Here is an 18,250-nt window from a genome sequence, read left to right as displayed (position 1 = left end):
ATTTCACTGATTGTTTACAATTTAACGGAAGTTACTCACATAATTTGTGCAAAGCGTCACGGGGCATAGGAAAAAGATGGATAGAATATTTAGATTTCAAATGTAATAAATTTTACATTTATTATATTATAAGTAGGCCTGATAATTTAAATAAGAAAAAGATATAATACAGCAAAAATACACAACTGTTCGAAATTTTGGAGTCGGTAAGATTTTGTAATGTTTTTTTTAAAGAAGTCTCTTATGCTTATGAAGGCATAAATGTCTCTAATACCTTTTTTAATTGATTTAATGTATTCTTAAAAGTTAATTTCTTAAAGTCCCCCTGTGGTCAATTCATGAATATGTATATTAGTCCCCGCCTCCACCCCGCATCACACCAGCTCGGACTACCTGTCCCACTCTGTCAACTTTACTGTAGTAAACACTACACAATGGCAAGTAGAAATATTGGTTTAATTCAGCCATTTATGTTTGAACCAGAAACTGATTCAGAAGAAGATGAGTGGATGAGTGGAAGAGTGAATTATGGGGTCGTCTACAAATCGATGTATCAGAATGGTAATGCGTTTTAGCCTATGTATTGCTCTCCACAATGTCGGACACATAATGGTAATTAATATGATTAGCCTTTTGCTTGACTACGTTATCAAACAGCTAATAATGTGCTGCTAATGTTACACAAACCATGTTAGCGTTTGCCATCTCAGTCTGTCTTCTGAAAATCAGTATCCTTTGAACAACTTAGAACGTCAGTGGAGAAAGGCTTATAGTTCATCACAACATTGTAATATACATCATATACATAATTAACCCCTTATATTTCTAAATGTACCCAATTTTTTATAATCAACAGAAAAATATACCGGGATCTTTGCCTGCTTCAGAGCATAGTTAATGATATGCTAAAGCCCGCCCGCACGTTGACGTGATTGGTCACGACAGCATTTGTGACGTAGAGAACAACTGCGATTTCAAAGCGTGTTTTCACTGCATTTTTAAGGAGAAAATACTCAGCAATGGTGTTGACTTATGAATTTGCACATGGTTTGTCTTAAAGCATATTAAAAACACCACATAGACTTAAACAACATCAAAAACTTGATTTTTACCACAGGGTGTCTTTAAAAAAAAAACTGACCCCAAACTTTTGGACAGTAGTGTACATACATAGTAGTAAAATAAGACACATGCCTGAGAGATGGTCGTAAAACTGCACCTGTTTTCCCTGCTGAACAAACATTTATCTGGTTATGATGAACACTGTATTGGTTTCTTTGAATGCACTCATGAGAAATGAGTATTATTAATAAGGTTAGGTTTAAAAATAGAGACAGTGGGAATGCCTATTAAAAATGTATAATAGTGATGATTATCCATCTGTGTGAAAGGTTAAGGGCAGTGCACTGATGAAGCTGAACACGTGAGATGTTTCTGTTAAACCTTACTATTTTGCTTTATATACGGTTTTGAGAAAAAGTTAATGTTGGTGAACACATTTATTAAGGATTCCATTCTGAATTCTGCAAACATCCTATTTGTGACTGATGATTCATTATTGATTGGGTGAAGTGTAAAAGCAGTAAAGAACAAGGTCCCTTGATGAGCACTGCTGGCACAACACCTTCTACGTCTTTTCTTCTTTTAAAGCTAAAACACCCCACTGGGAAAACACACAAACCACACAACTAGATCAGGTGGTTCACTTTGTCCTTGGATTTGTTAAAAGCTCTAACCACTACACAAACAAACAAATGTCCTCAAAAAATAATAAGCAAGATTTTTTTTTTACACTTTTAGTATACCTGTGTCTAACCCTTAACGTCTTTCTTTAACCCCAGGTAAAGGCCACTTTTAAACCTGTGTTATGATGCCCTGCTCTAGAGTTGAATTGTGGTGCCAAAGGTATACTTTGAAACAATGTGGTGGTATGGTGAATTGTTTAGCAACAGACAACCAATTATAAATGCATGCATTAAATATTTTCGCACTGTCAGATATTTCAGAGACAGACTTTCTTTTGTCAACAATTGATTGATTTGATTTAATCAATGATTAGTTGATTTAAATGCAAAATTTCCACAGATGGACAAGCAGTTATCAAAACAAGTTGTATTAATTCCAAGTGTGTAAAGCCCAAACATCTACAGATTACCTACAAAAATAATGTCACAATAACATTATGGGCAGCCAAAAAAAAAAAAATTAGGTTAAAGATCCATCATAATCCTCTCATCTCTTCAACATGATAGTGTTGTTTTGATAGCCATAGCTCCGTTGCTTTAATTCCAATGGAACAAGACATGGAACATATTTAATCCCAAAAATAACAAAAACAATTTTGTCGCAAGAACTGAGGGATCCAAAAATGATCTTGATAAATCTTTCCCCTCTTGATCAAAGCTTCCTATTTTGCTGACAAAAAAAGACCTATGAAAAAAAAAAAACTTCTTTTGTCAGCTCCATGAACTAATGGATATTGCCCATAGACTGTAAAAAAAAAAAAGATGGACAGCGTGTCTCCACTTTCTTTTAAAAAGAAGCCAAAATGTCCCAGAAATGGCTGTTGGCATCTTGCGCGATTACGTCACGTGGAGCTCGAGTCTGTGCAGTAGTGATCGTGAGGTAGAGCTGCGGTATCAAGGTCCCGTCCATACTCCCTCAATTGCAAGCACAATTTTGTGGCATCAAATAACTAAAAGCAAACTTATTTGAAAAACGAACACTTAAAGGGATACTTCACCTCTGGAAAGATGAATGTGTATTTAAAATAGATCATTTATGTAGAAGAAATGTGAAGAATTTTTTTAATTTGGAGCTTTCTAGACTGAGAAAAGCCAGAAAATGTATTTTTGGCTCATGTGGATGAAAGACAACAACTCCCAGAATGCACTTGCTTCGCTGCCCTAGGAGGCCACGCCTACTGGTAAGAGAGCGCAGTTTAAAACAAGGTTAGGCTACCAGTGAGTCTCCGTGACGAGTCTGCCTGGGATTTCGGGATCGCCCAGAATGTCCGGGATTCGGCTTTTGCGTTCTACAGTCGCCATTCATCATGTTTACTGTGGCGAGCAGGACGAGGCTGACGGCCGCGGGAGAACAGCGCGAGGCCGGTGGCGTGATTACTGAGACGCGCCCGGTCTCGCATCTCTCACGGAGGAGCGGGAATTTTCTTAGCGATGTTAAAACTCACATCAACCGATCACTTGTTTAGCGTTCATGTAAACTACATTCAGATTCACGATCGGAATGAATTCAGTTAGATTGAAACAAGAGGTGTGCATGTAAACAATGAATGGCGACCGCAGAAATCAAAAGCCGAATCCCGGACATTTTTAACGATCTCGCCCGCAGGACAAGTCCGGGAAAAGGAGGATGGAGGAGGATACTTACTCAGCTTTCTCCTACTACTCCGCTTTCTCCTACTATTCAGCTTTCTCCACAGAACAAGAGCCTGCTAGCTTAGCTTCCAAAGAAAGACGGCTGATACTGTGTGTACTTTCTGTGAGTGAGATCCATAGGTGAGATCCCACCCTCTATGGGCGGGCTGAAAACATGCGGAACAACGCCATCTACTGGCTGTAGTCTTTAGCCTCTGGCCAGAAAATCCTCCGATGACGCAAAATGACGATTTTTGCGTCATCGGAGGATTTTTTCCAGACAAAAAATACATAAATCTCTCCTATCAGGAGGATATGAGGGTGGAAAGCATGGTAATTCGAAAATACTACAGGTTTTCTACTAATACAAAGCTTAATGCTAAATCCTGAAGTATCCCTTTAAATATACATCAGTGTGATAAAAACTATCCAAAATGGCAGAAACCATCTTTTGAAAAAAATGTATTTGAAGTGTAATTGGATTTTTTAGATTGACTCATGTCGCATACCAATTACATGGAGAGGGCAGGTGTATGACCTATACTGCAACCAGCCACAAGAATGAACATATCAAAATGAAAAGCCACATATCAAAATGTTTTGGCCAAGTGGCAACCTTCCTGTCTCTCTCTTGAAACCAACACTGAAGTGACTTAAACTGCAATTCATCGACAGGCCGCTAGAGACAGGCTGCAAAAGAGAGTCAATCCCATATTGATACTTTGCACGTGACGTCAGTTGTACTGGCTGGCGGGCAAGAACGTCATTATCTAGCAACGAAAACCAGTAAACTAATCAAGGATCTTGCCAGGACGTTGCCAGTTTTAATATACAAAAGTTGGTGTTTTGAGGTGTACACGACATGCCAGATTGTTGTTGTGCGATTGGATGCACTAACCGCGTTTGTTGCCCGCCAGATATCACGTGACTGCAAAGTATCAATACCCCCCATGGTAAAATGCACAACTTTACAGCAGAAAAAAAATGTGTTTACAGCCTGGTGCAAAAAGTAGTTTTGGTCTATATAGCTAATTTTGCCTTTCATGACAACTGTGAGGGGGGTGATTTTTTTTATAACTCATCTGTTTAAATTATATTAAGCCTTAAAGCTCTGAATAATTAAGGGTGTGGCCACTTGAGTGACAGGTGGATTGCTGCTGCTGTCTCTACTAGCCGTTTGTCTGCTGTCTGTTAGCCGTCACGTCACCTCAGCTAATCCCGCCTTTTTGCCCATTTTCGTTTATCTGGAGCATAGACATGGACGACGCCCCTTCGCTCTCTTCCATTGGTGAGAAGTGAAGCCGCCAGTGTCCCGATATGGCGCTGACATCTTGGAACTTGAGTCTGCGCAGTAGCGATTTCAGGACCAGACCTGCGCAGTAGTGAGCAGGAAGTAAAGACGTGAAATCAAGGCCCCGCCCTCACCCTCGGTGTGAAATAATTAATTATAGAAATTTAGATATTAAATTTAAAGCTCCAATCTCCTCAGTCCTCCGAAGATCCCGAAAAAAAAAGTCTTTTGGAGCTTCAGTGACTACTTCGCTCAGAGAACCTGTCAATCACAGCTGTCAATCATGACGTCACACCACTGTTTTTTATAGCATCAAATAACTAACTAAAAACAAACTTATTTTAAAAACAAACACTTGAATTTACATCAGTGTTATAAAAACTACAGTAAATGACAGAAACCACCTTCGGAAAAAAGATATTTGAAGTGTAATTAAATTGTTTGTCCCGTTGAATAACACGGGGAGGCGGGGTTTATGACCTATTCTAGGACCAGTCACCAGGGGGCGATCAAGACATTTTGGCTTCACTTTTCAGGGCTTGTGCGGCACGCTTGATCTGGAGTAACAGGCTGTGACATGCTGCCAAGATGGCGACGGCCGGCTCCGCCAACTTTTGGCTTCAAAAATGTTCTTCAGAAACCTACATGTGACATCATGGACACTACTTCCATATTTTTTTTTACAGTCTATGGTTTTGGCTTCACTTTTCAGGACGTGTGTGACATACTAGCGCTGTGGCCGAAATTGAATACTTCCCTACTATATAGTATGCAAAAAACAGTATGACAAAAAGTAGTATGTCCGAATACATAGTATTCAAAAAATAGTAGGCGAAAAGTCCCCTGATGACCTACTACTTCCGGCGAGATTCTGAAGTGTGCATTTGCTGGACACTTTACTATCCCGTGAGGCCACAGGAGGGTACTAAATGGAGGTGAAGCGACGCAGCTGACGCTGGTAGGTCACGTGACAGTAACAACATGGCGGATGTTGTACATCCGGATTTCATTCATACTACTCATATTCATACTATACAGAATGTATTTTTTTTTAACGGCTGTAAAGTACTCAAATTTAAATGTAGTACCTACTCAGACAGTATGCAATTTTAGAGGCAGCGTTGGTCTTGCCACTCACAACACCTTAGAAAATGCATAGAAACAGCCTTGTAACCACCTTGCAATGCCCTGGGAACAACCCAGATATGCTCGGTTACCACATAATAACAAGCTACTATGTAACATAGCAACAAGAAAAAAGCCACTTAGAAAACCTAATCAACCCTGGTAGCAACACTCTGGTAACCACCCAGAAACCCCATAGCAACTTCCTAAGAGCCACAATCTAATAACAACCCGACAATGTCCTGGCAACCATTCAGAACCCTTTAGCAACGGCATAGCAATATCCTGGCAACCACCCACAACACATTGGCATGGTGGCAATGACGATTTGGTTTAAAAAAATAAATATTATAAAACTAATTCATATTATCTCCAGTATTAAGAATTAGAATTATCAGATGCATGTATGAGGTATGAAAACAAACTACTTGGTTCAGGAGTCCTTTTTCATTGGCAGGTAAAAACTCTCTCCTTATGTCTTTCTCTCCGATTTATATTCACATATAAACTCACACACTACTAAGACGCAGTATATATGCAAGATATATTTTAATCCAGTTCCTGCATGAGGCCAGAGCTAAGACCCTCCTCCTGTTTCTCCTATACCTACTTCAGCGCTTTCATTTCCCTTTATTCAAGTGCCATTAGCGCACTGCTGCTATTCCTGGCTCTGGACAGGCTGGAGCTTGGATCATACAGGCTTATGTGCTGCCAACCAGAGCAGAACTAAACTGTTTGTGCAGCCCCCCTCCCCACCATTAGCAGTGGCCCATCCCCCCGTCTGTGCTCCCTCTCAGCTCAGCTGTGCTCCATTGCTATACAGCGGACAGTGTTTTTATCTCATACACACTCATGTTGACTTGTGCGAGAGGTGACACATTAATGCCATATCAACAGATTACAGGAACATGATCGCTGGCTCCATGTATCTATTGACGAGCATGAATCACAGCACTGTGGATTAGCATGATGATCAATGATATCCCCTCGTTCCATTTATGTACCAATATGCTGAGCAGAAAAATGGAAACTATATGAACATAGGGTGTGCCTTTGGTTCAAGTGGCCCTGCACAATGCCAAGGTCAAGAGTTAAATTTCCAGGGAGCATTATATATATTTTGGGGGTCAGTAAGATTTTTTTTTACTGTTTTTGAAAGTAAAGTCTCTTTATGCTCATCAAGGCTACATTAATTTGATAAAAAATGCAGTAAAACAGTAATATTGTGAAGTATTATTACAATATAAAATAACTGTCTTCAGGATTCTTTAATGAATTTCAAAGGAACAGAATTTATTTGAAGTAGAAATCTTTTGCAACATTATAAATGTCTTTGCTGTGACTTTTGATTAATTTAATGTGTCCTTGTTGAAAAGAGTATGAATTTCTAAAAAAAAAAAAAAAAAAACCCGTATTGACTGCAATCTTTTGAACGGTAGTGTATATGTATATTTATATGTAAATGTTTTAAATAAATAAATGACATTATACTATATATAGTTTTCTTTTTAATGCATTGCTAGACCATTTGAACCTATATTGATATAGCAAATAGATTCTATTTACACTAAGTGAAAACATCATATATCATATTTTATTAGCAATAGATGTAATTGGACATTTTGTGGCGGTCTAATTCTCCAGTCAAGAAACAAATTCCTTCTGGGACTAGCTTGAAGAGAACAAATGATGACAGATCAGCAAGGACAACATAAGGTTCATATGAATCATAACAACCAATCAGAAACCTGTCAGATCCAGATGTCAGACTCCATGGCAATGAGAACGGGCTGATACAGGCAGGCCAAGTGTGCTTTAGCTGTGGCATCAAACCAAAGATACAAAGAGGTGACAACCGGAATAGACATCAAATATAAGAGAGACCGTGAGAGAAAGAGACGGTTATGATGCTCCTACCGCAGACTATAGAACAAATACGACACTTGAGTAGGAATAGAACACGGTACACACTGCAAGCTACTCGTGGCACATGGTACACAGACCATTTACTGAATAGACACTTGGCAGAACATTGGAGAGTGGAATCTCAATATTGGACTGTAGGAATATTGCAGTCCAATTTCAACAGCGCTACTGTTAAGCAGTGCTGCGTTCTGGCAAAATGTTGAGGAGGAATACGGGAAGAGCAAAACGAGGTGTAATTGCTGCAAAATGCCAACAGCACAGGCCATATGTACATTAAACCAAAAAATACACAGTCATTTTTCCATATACAAATACCACAAAACAAATTAAACAGATCTTTTCGTCCTGCGCGGTGCAGTCTGATTGCCAGCTACATAAACAGATGCCTATTTTAACTCTTAAGTCACAGAATGACTGAGAAAACAATGAAGTCCATTGTTATGTAACGCACTAAAGCTTTTAATGAAGAGTTCAGATAATTGGAAACAAAGGGAATGAAGATAATGAGACAATCATAGAACAATGGCATGTTTGTCACTCTTTGTTTGGCTAAAGGGCATTCAGCCTTGCTATATGCAGGTTATAATAGTCAGATACTGAGGATGGTCAGATAAGTTCACTTCACATGTGCACATGCTTTGGTCTGCTATGGCAATAGTGGCCAGCTTTCTTTTCCAATTAGGAAGTATAAATCAATAACAAAACCTTGCTAACAGCACTTCCTTAATCCACCAGGAAGCAAATGTAAATCAAAATGGCAGTTCAGAGCTTTAAGCATGTTTCCCAGTGTTTACATTGTTGTAATAATGAGCTATTGAGATATAATATAAAATGGCATTAGACAGAAGAATAAGATGACCACAGAAAAGCACTTAAGTCTTAAACTCTGGCTTATTCATATTTATTTTTACAGAGGCAAATCCATTATTCCTCCATCAGGGACAAGGGACAAGGCATCAAGTGTACTTTTTTTAATCTACTGCCTTCCTGCCATGTCTTAATCATGCAGAATCTGCTGGAATATTTCTTGCAAAGAAATCGAAACACATGTTCTCTCTGGTCCGCTGGCAATTCCATGGGAACTAGAACAATTCCTAGGAGCCATTTGCAAAGAATACGTTTTTTTTTTAATTACACTGCATTACTTTCCCATTGTTTTTCTATAGTAAATATGCCCTAAATTGATGTTTAAATGCTGTGATCGCATCTTGCGTCTTTTTCAACACCTTGCACATGACACAGTGTTCTACACTCAAGTTAAAACGCGTCTCAAGACCTCCCGTTTTTTTTTTCGTTTTTAAATGCAAAAGCGCATTTCGGGGGAAACAGGCCCTTACATTTACATTGATGTACACTCACAAGAGTTACTTTGCATTCATGCTATACATTTTTCATCAGTTTAATAATGAATCAAACCCATTACGTTGGCATTGCTAACTCCATGTTCTACTGAACACAACTCTGTCACACTAGTCTCATGTTCACAAGTACACTAGTCTTATGGATGTTAAGTGTGTATTTTAGCAATTTTGTCGAAGTCAAAGTCATTTTTCATCGACAGCATTTCATGGTGAATGTGATTTCACCAAGTTGATCTTTGTTGATCCTGGAATAACATTCCAATCATATTTGAGGGACAAGTTTACAGTTTGTCAAGTTTAGGCTTACAACCAGGGTTAGGTGCTTCTACATCAGTGTTATTCACCTGTCATTTCCCTCTGATTTTAGGGAGAAGTTATAGGTAGGGTGAGGTTTGGGGGTAGGGATAGGACTAAAATTTTGGACAGGAATGTCTTACTTGGCAAAATTACAGTGACCAGCATTTCATACATGCTGTATTGAACCGAGAAAAACAGTTTATTAAACAGAAATGGTAAATAGCCCTTGTTCTTGATGGAATTTTGACCTTTGGCAGACGCTGAACTAAAGTTAATTCCTCAGCTTCAAAAACAGAAAAAAACTGGCTTCAATATTTGGTTAAGCAGTGATAAATAATGCAGTGACTATTCTCCTGTTTTCTCAAAGCACTCAATCAAGTAGGCTTTATTTCTCACTCTCAACAGTGCAAGTTGTTTGTTTGAGATGTAGTTTTACTAGAACTAAAATGGAGAAACTAACCTCTTCATGCAGAGAATGGACCAAGAGAAGACAATGACATGGGATAGGCGATGGAGAACTGGGAACTGCTTTCCTTCCCCTTTACCCCTTGCCTCCACACCAGTGAACCGCTGGCCTACTTTCACAGCTTCCATTTTTAATGAGTTCCTCCAACACCCGCACCGGAGCTCACCAATCAACAACCTGTCACATCCACAAGAAACCCACGTGAAAGGAACACAGAGTAATTGTAATAAATATTGAAAGACTACTGGTTTAGTGGCCTCCATACATGCCAACAGCTGGTTCCCAGCTCCGGGTCCCTATGAAATTTATGGAAATGCAATCTGAGAACAGTGTGGTGTCTGGATAAGTATACAGTGTATTTTATTAAGGAATACGGTTGACCTTTAGAGCTCCAGATGTGTGGAATAAAGTCAGTCTATCACTTTGTTTTCCTGATTTTCCTACATGCAAGAGTCTTGAGAAATAACCAAAAACAGATTCACACCAATGCAACTGATAGCAACAGGGTAGTTCAAGACAAATGAGGCAATAAGAAACATGGTGAATTAACAGGCCGTGCTAAAACGAAAGACATCACACTTACCTTTACACATGTGTTCAAGCTCCTGCTGGAAGCTTGGCATTGGATCCAACTTTTCTGCAGGCAGGCTGGAGGTCACACCTGTGCTAATAATGCGTCAAAGCACAGAACTTCAGGGCAAAGGAACCTCTCCAGGAAAACATTACACAGCCCCACAATGTTCTTTAGCTGAGAGGGTGTCATGTTCTCGCTCTAACCCATCAAAAATGAAAGAAATTGTTTTTTCTGGGAGGAGCTTGACGTGTTCACAGAGCATGACTAAGGTGTTGAGTTGGAAAACTAAACAACAGTACAATGAGTCATAAACAAAAACAGACCATCACAAGCTTATCTATGTCTGGTGTTTTAAACCATTGGAATTATAAGCAAAACTAAGGGTTCTGTATTGTAACTGTATTGTTTCATCTGGCCATGTGACTCAAGCAACTGCAATACATGGATTTGGAAGGAAAGGAGGGACAGAAATCACTTGTTTTGGGCATGAGATGTTACTATTGCAAAAAAAGAAAAAGGAAAAAAAGGTGGTAGTAGTCCTAAAACTCTGAGCAGAGTTAGCTAATTGAGGTCTTACTAGGCATACTATATCAGGGGTATCTAAGGCTACGTCCAAAAGCTGAAAAATGATGCCTTTGGAGGATGCATTCCAAGGTAGGAAGGCATCAAGGCACGTCCAAATCCAATGTTAGCTTCACTTCCTGTCTCCTGAGATACCTTCATCTGATCGATTTTTGAAGGCAGCATAGATGTATCGCTTCCTATAATGTCCCAAAATCATTTCATTCTGTGACAGTTAATCAAGATGGCGTCTGAAAGTTGCGGTTGGTGGTCAGTTTCTTATTCTAGTGAGAAATTATTATTATTATAGGAATTAAATATTTGCTTAGTTATCACCAAAGCTCACTCTATTTTGTTGTAGATCACTTAACCATTGCGCTGCTCCAGAAGCCAGTCTGAAATCGGTTTCATGAGGTACCTTTCATACCTTTTGCGCAAATGCTGCCTGTGCTGTCATTGCCTGATAGGGCAGCGAGGCAACAAGCCAGCTGCTTAAGCTTTCGGATGTAGCCCAAACCTGCTCCTGGAGGGCCACTGTCCTGCAGAGTTTAGCCAAAGCCACTTGAAGTCAGGTGTCGAAAAAAAAACGTAATGCCTGCTAACACTGCGGTATAAGCAGGGAAGGAGACAAGAACTGTTTTTTATTTATTTTTTGTCAATGGAGTAGGGGTCTTCACACACTGGATAAACCGCTTTTGCAAGGAAATGGCTTGTTATTAAATGAATAGACAACCCATCGGCTAATCTTCTACATGTTTGCTCTAAAACATTAGATTTGGATTAGTCTATTTTTAGAGTTTACCTTTACCCCAGGGAAATAAATGCTGTTTTATAAAAAATAGTCACAGACAATTGTGCGACAGGTATGATTCAGTTTACGGCATGTCTCATTCATTTCTATAGAATCCACAAACAGTGATTGACTGTCGCACAACTGAACGCAATTCAATAACAACACGGCTATAATGTGATTTGTTATCGAGGCACAAGTCATCCAAGTCCATCTCTGGTTTAGCTCCCACTTGCCTCAACACACCTGTCTTGAAGTTTCTAGCATGACCTTGATTAGCTGGTTCAGGTGTGTTTAATTGGAGATGGAGCTAAACTCTGCAGAACAGTGGCCCTCCAGAAGCAGGTTTGGACAGTCCTGTTCAAGTTCAACCGTTCCAATGTTTTTTTTGTTGTTTTTTTTTTTTTAATTAGTTTTTGGTTAAAATAAAGTCTGAGGTAAACACAAACTCAAGATATTTTCATTTTATTCTACAACCTAAAATACATTGGTAATACCCCACGTGTAATTTTTTAAAAGCTTTTACTTGTCTTAAAAAGGCTGCTAACATTGTTAAATGGGACTACATCACATGGCCAGATATGTCTTACCATTCAACCAACATTACCAAATTGGTTACTTTAACAAATTTACCTTAAACTCCAACATTTTCCAATGATCGTCAAGTTTGTTGAGTAGCATTAAGAAATCCCACGAATGCTCTAGAGCTAGTGGCAAAGAGTGTCTTAGGATGTAGAATCTGATGTTTAGTAAGACGAATAAAACAACTAATTAGCACACTTTCATGCAAGCAATAATTGGTTCCCTAAGTGCTCTATTAAACTACTAGACAATGATGGTTGGAGGAGTGTAATAGTTACAGCCTATGGCTGCTAACTGTAAGGTTGCTGGTTCAAGTCTGCAAAGATTGAACCATAAGGAATTACAATTGATCCCTTGAAAATAAAAGTAAACAAATCTACAAAACGTAGTCATGTGCACAGCCATATAGAATCTGCAATCCCAGAACATGCAAAAAGTTGCACAGATTTAGCAGGATGCCAAATGCCCATGGTGCAAACACAGAAGGTGCCTAATTAAGAGGTTGTTGGCAGCCTGGTGGCACAGTCCCACTTTTGCTCCTTTCATTCTGAAAGGCTAAAGATTTACGCTTGCTTCTCTGATTCAGCGAATAAACCCGCTCAAGTCTCTCAGAATGGAGCTGAGATCAAGACCATCCAGAGTAGAGACTCGATTGTGAACTCGATGACCCTCAAGGATGCTATTTAAGGTCATGCACATGGAACTCAACACAAGAAATGCTGATTAGGGGGTAATTAATTTTGCGTAACAAATACAGTCGCAGCTCTGTGTGTCTAGAGAGGGCGGCTACAGTCTCAGACAGTAATTCTCCCGGTAATGGAGTCTCCGCCGTTAGATTTGCCGGAGACCTTGCTTTAACATTCAATCTTTAAAGCACAAAACAGCCCCTCCTCTTCAGCTACTCTTCATGCAGAACCATGAGACCTGTTACCATGGAAACGTCCTCAGAGATAGTGCGGGTGCACAAACATGAAATGCTTAAATGCCTCCATCAAGCACGTATCGAACTGAAACGATGGTGCTTGGAATACAAGGGAAGTATCCTTTATATTCGATTGAGAACGCAAAGGCGCCAACTGTTTCTGGCAGCCCAAGAGATTGAGCCATCTGTACATCACACACAGGCTGTCAATGTTTGTTGTTTTAATTCAAAGTCTTTACAATTGGGGGTTTTTGCAGTTCCACAGGGAGTAACGCAAAGCAATCAATTTGAAATTCAGAAGACATTGAAGAACGTACCGTACATTTAGCCTTCAGTACTAGCTGTAACTGTAAACCAGACAGGTTTAATCAAAATCTGGAGATGCATTCGGTGCATTCAAGGTACACAGCATTCATGTTTCCTGGGAATCAACCCTCATAAACTTCCAGGAACAAATCATAGCATTATTTGAACATAAACGTGACTAGCCGAAAATGGGCTTTGCAAAGCTGTCCTCGTTCCTTCCGTGCAGCGACACCGCCTGTGGCATTGAGCAGAGCACCCTCTTTTTTTATTCACACATCTCTGGATCTGCCACCATGGTTACGGAGGTGAAGGGTGAAGACTGATGGAAGAACACACAAGCAAGAAGAGGTGAGGGACAGAGGCGGAGAAAGAGAAGAAAAGAACCAGGGCGGAAAATGGAGTCATAGAAGAAGCGGAAACGTGCTAAAAAAACTGGGGAAACGAAATCGGTTGAAAAGGGGGAGATGATGAGAGAGAAATGAAGTGACAAGTTCGCTTGAGCGGCTGTGGAGTCACCTCATCGTTTCATCTGTGATGACAGGGCTACTGCAGCTCAAGAAAATAAGTGTTAATTTTGAAACATCTGAACGAGTGGTCGACCAATATGGGATTGATATGTTATGCAGAAAGCTGGGGGGTTTATATGTTATACAATTTAAAGTCATCATGACATTTGACCTGATTTACTTCATTAATGCACATTTCAAAATACCTCTGTAGACGTCTCAAAATCCCTTTTACATTTCAGTACATAATGATCAGTTTACACAATCCAATGCTATTTCTGGTGGATAAAAATAAATAATATTTCCTTACTGAATGACCTTAAAATACATCAATTACTAAATTAAATGAGAACAGCGCTTCATTTTGACTTTAGTAAATAAGGTGTCCACTGCTTTACTGAATTTAAACATTTCATACAATATTTCACAGAAAATGAGATCAGTGGCTAAAAGAAGCTACTCTGAAAAGCTGGGGAAAAAAAACAGTTCTTAGCCAACGACCCGGCGTCAGTCTGGACAGGTCTGAGGAACATCAAGTTTAAGACACCACCCTCACGATCTGTAGAGAATCAACAACTGGCTGAGGATCTGAACGTGTTTTATTGCCGGTTTGAAAAGCCCAGTCTCACACCCCACACCCGCTCTGATCTACACTTCACACACCAACACCTCCTCCAATTCAACCTGCGCTTAAGGTCTACGCGGAGGACGTGAACAGAGTTTAAAAAAACAGAAGACCAGGAAAGCTTCAGGCCAGACAGTGTTTACACCTGCTTAAAAGTCTGCGCTGACCAAATGGTCCCAATTTTTATTTTAAATCTTCAACAGATCACTGGAACAGTGTGAAGTTCACTGCTGCTTCAAATAATCCACTATTATTCCGGTCCCCCAAAAAAGCCAAAATCACTGGACTCAATGACTACAGACCTGTCGCTCTCACATCTGTGGTCATGAAGTCATTTGAGAGACTGGTGTTGGCCAAGCTGAAGGACATCACTGGACCCTTGCAGGATCCTCTTCAGTTTGCCTACAGAGCAAACAGGTCTGTGGATGATGCAGTCAACATGGGACTGCATTATATCCTGCAACATCTTGACAGAACTGGGACTTATGCAAGGATCTTTTTTGTGGACTTCAGTTCAGCTTTCAACACCATCAGACCAGATCTTCTATCATACAAACTGCTCCAGCTTTTCATGCCCACCCCAATCGGTCAGTGGATCACCAGCTTTCTGATAGATAAGCAGCCGCTCGTGAGACTGGGGAAACTCACATCCAGGACTCTCACTATCAGCTCTGTGGAAGCAGTGGAGTCATTCAGGTTACTGGGCCCCACCATCTCTCAGGACCTGAAGTGGGACAATCCCATTGACTCCCAGCAGAGGTTGTACTTTCTTCAGCAGCTGTGGAAGTTTAACCTGCCGCACGAGCTGCTGATAGTTCAACTCAGCCGTCATGGAGTCTGTCTTAACTGTTTGGTTCAGCCACCAAATCAGACATCAGGAGACTAGAACGGACAGTCCGGACAGCGGAGAGGATTATTGGTGCCCCCCACCCAGGACCTGTTCTTTTCCAGAGTGAGGAAAAGGGCAGGTAAAATAATCAAAGACTTCACTCTCCCCGGCCACAAAGTATTTGAACTGTTGCCGTCCGGACGGTGCCTCAGATCACCAGGTACAAGAGCATCTAGGAACAGTTTCTTCCCACAGGCTATTTCCCACTTGAACAGTTAAATGCCTTCCAAGTGCAATAATCCAATTTTTTGTGCAATATCCTTGTAAATCAATTTAGTCCTATTTATTCACGGTACTGTAAATGTTCCTTATCTGTAAATGTTTATTCTGACTAAACCTGTCTTTATACTTTTATGTTATTCCTAAATGTTGTGTCTTGTTATATTTGTATGTCTGTACTGGAAACTTTCATCCCAAGGTAAATTCCTTGTGTGTGCAAGCACACTTGGCAATAAAGCGCTTTCTGATTCTGAAAATGTGCAATAGGTCGGGATCAGTACGACTTTTTAAAAGAAATTAATACTTTTTTTTTTTGGCAAGGACAATTTAAGGGCATGTTTAGAAAACAACGATGTACCAAAAAAAACGGAAATGTTTTTCCTTTGCGTTTTTAAGTGTAGAGTGGACAACATTGTCAAAACGATCCCCGTTCACATGGATCTGCGGAAATAAAGTACAAATGCTGTATTATACATGCCAGGCCAGTAGTTGGGGGTCACTTTTTAAAGAAACACTACGTGCCTATAGATCGAACAGTAATACGTAATACGCACTAATACATAATACGCATGTGCATGACGTCACCGCTTTCACAAATTTGCGTTTTTGTAGTTTACATGGATACGTTAAAGGTATTGTTTTTAAAAACTGCTGTCGTGTAAATGAATGGCCAAAACGCACAAAAAGTTTTCCATTTTTTGTTGAAAATGGTGTAAATGGACCCTAAATTTATCAATTTAAGTAAACACACTTACATTTTTATAAAGCTTTCTATTAAAACATGTTGTTGTTTTGAACTTTCTATTCATCAGAGAATCCTGAAAAAAATGTGTTTTAACAAAAATATGAAGCAGCATAACGGTTTTCAACACTGACAAAAAAAAAAAAAAAAAAGAACACTGACACATGGGACACTGACACAGTTTCAGACTGGAGTAATGATGCTGAATATTCAGCTTTGCAATCACAGGAATAAATTACATCTAAAAAAAAAAGTTATATTACATTGTAATAATATGCCACAATATTCGTTTTTATTGTATTTTTGAACAAATAAATGCAGTCTTGGTCCACCATAAGAGACTTTTTTTCAAAAACATTAAAAATTTACCAACCATGAAAACAGAAAACCTGCATTGTCAAGGCTGTTAGTATTTCTGTAACTGAAACCAAGCAAAAAACTAAGCACTTCTCCGGTAACAGGCTTGTCTGATGCCGATAATCTCACAGTGGTCAGATATTGACCAATTAATCAGTCTATCAGTAATCTGAACCAACACTTATAATAAGCTTACATTCTTAAAAAAAAAAAAAAAAAACACCATTAATTCTTATTCAGGCAGTATGAAAAAAATGAAAGTGAAAACTAGTGAAGGAGCCATACCTTGTCTCAACAAATAGAGTAATATGTGCCCTGTGCTCATCTTTACCAAAGCGTAATGGCTCTCAAAGAGGGGCGTTTAGGTACACCTCAAGCACAATTTTATGACCTGGGCCTCATCTGGTATCATTACACCAAACGTAAATAACAGCTGTAAATGTTCCACATGGAGGCAGTGATGTGTTCAAACACCAAGGTGACAAAATCCAACCTATATGAGAAAACATCTTAAATCATCACCTTTTCATTTTGAAACAATATTAGGTTGTATCTGAGAATTATCATCCTCCATTAAAAAATAAATTCTAGAATCTCATTCAAAATGGCAAATTCTCTATACATGTAAAAATAGTTGTTTCCAATGAAGATTTGGAAACCTTTGAAACTGACACTACAATCAGATTATCCAAGCCCAAACAGAATCATGTCGGATAGAAGCATGTATGACAACACTTCTTGTATTATTGTACTAAGTTGTTATGTAACTGCAAACAGGCTACAATTAGTCTAATGAATTATACTTGACAGATTTTTTTAAATATAACCATTAAAGCTCTCTCATGTTGCCATTCCTGCAGTTTTACAAAAAGTTACACTAAAATGTAGTCATTGTGAACTTCCCTTTCCTTTGGGGCAAAACAACTAATGCACAACCTCAAGTGGGTAGTTATTTTAAAGTGGTAATCTTTAGAAAACTGTTATGATTTATAAAAAAATAAAGACCACACAGCCATCTTATCGGGCAGTCTAACACGTTCCAGCCCTCCACATGCCGGATTATACGGGTTAGAGATTACATTACATGAGGTTGTTATAATTCCTGCATGTTTTTCCCTCACAGAGCAGGATTTGCCAAAGTGCATGAAGAGCAAATGATGAGCAATTATATGAATCCACTACTGAACCAATCATGAGGATCGAAAATCTGCTTGAAAATAGTACATTTCAATTAATGCATTTAATAGCTGTATTAGTTATTAGAATTAATAGGAATAAAGCCACGAACACATCACAATGCAAAAAATATAAATAGCCCTAAAAATAGACTTTAT

Source organism: Squalius cephalus (genome assembly GCF_949319135.1).
Source record: "Squalius cephalus genome assembly, chromosome: 15".
Lineage (NCBI taxonomy): Eukaryota > Metazoa > Chordata > Actinopteri > Cypriniformes > Leuciscidae > Squalius > Squalius cephalus.
This window is presented reverse-complemented; position numbering follows the sequence as displayed.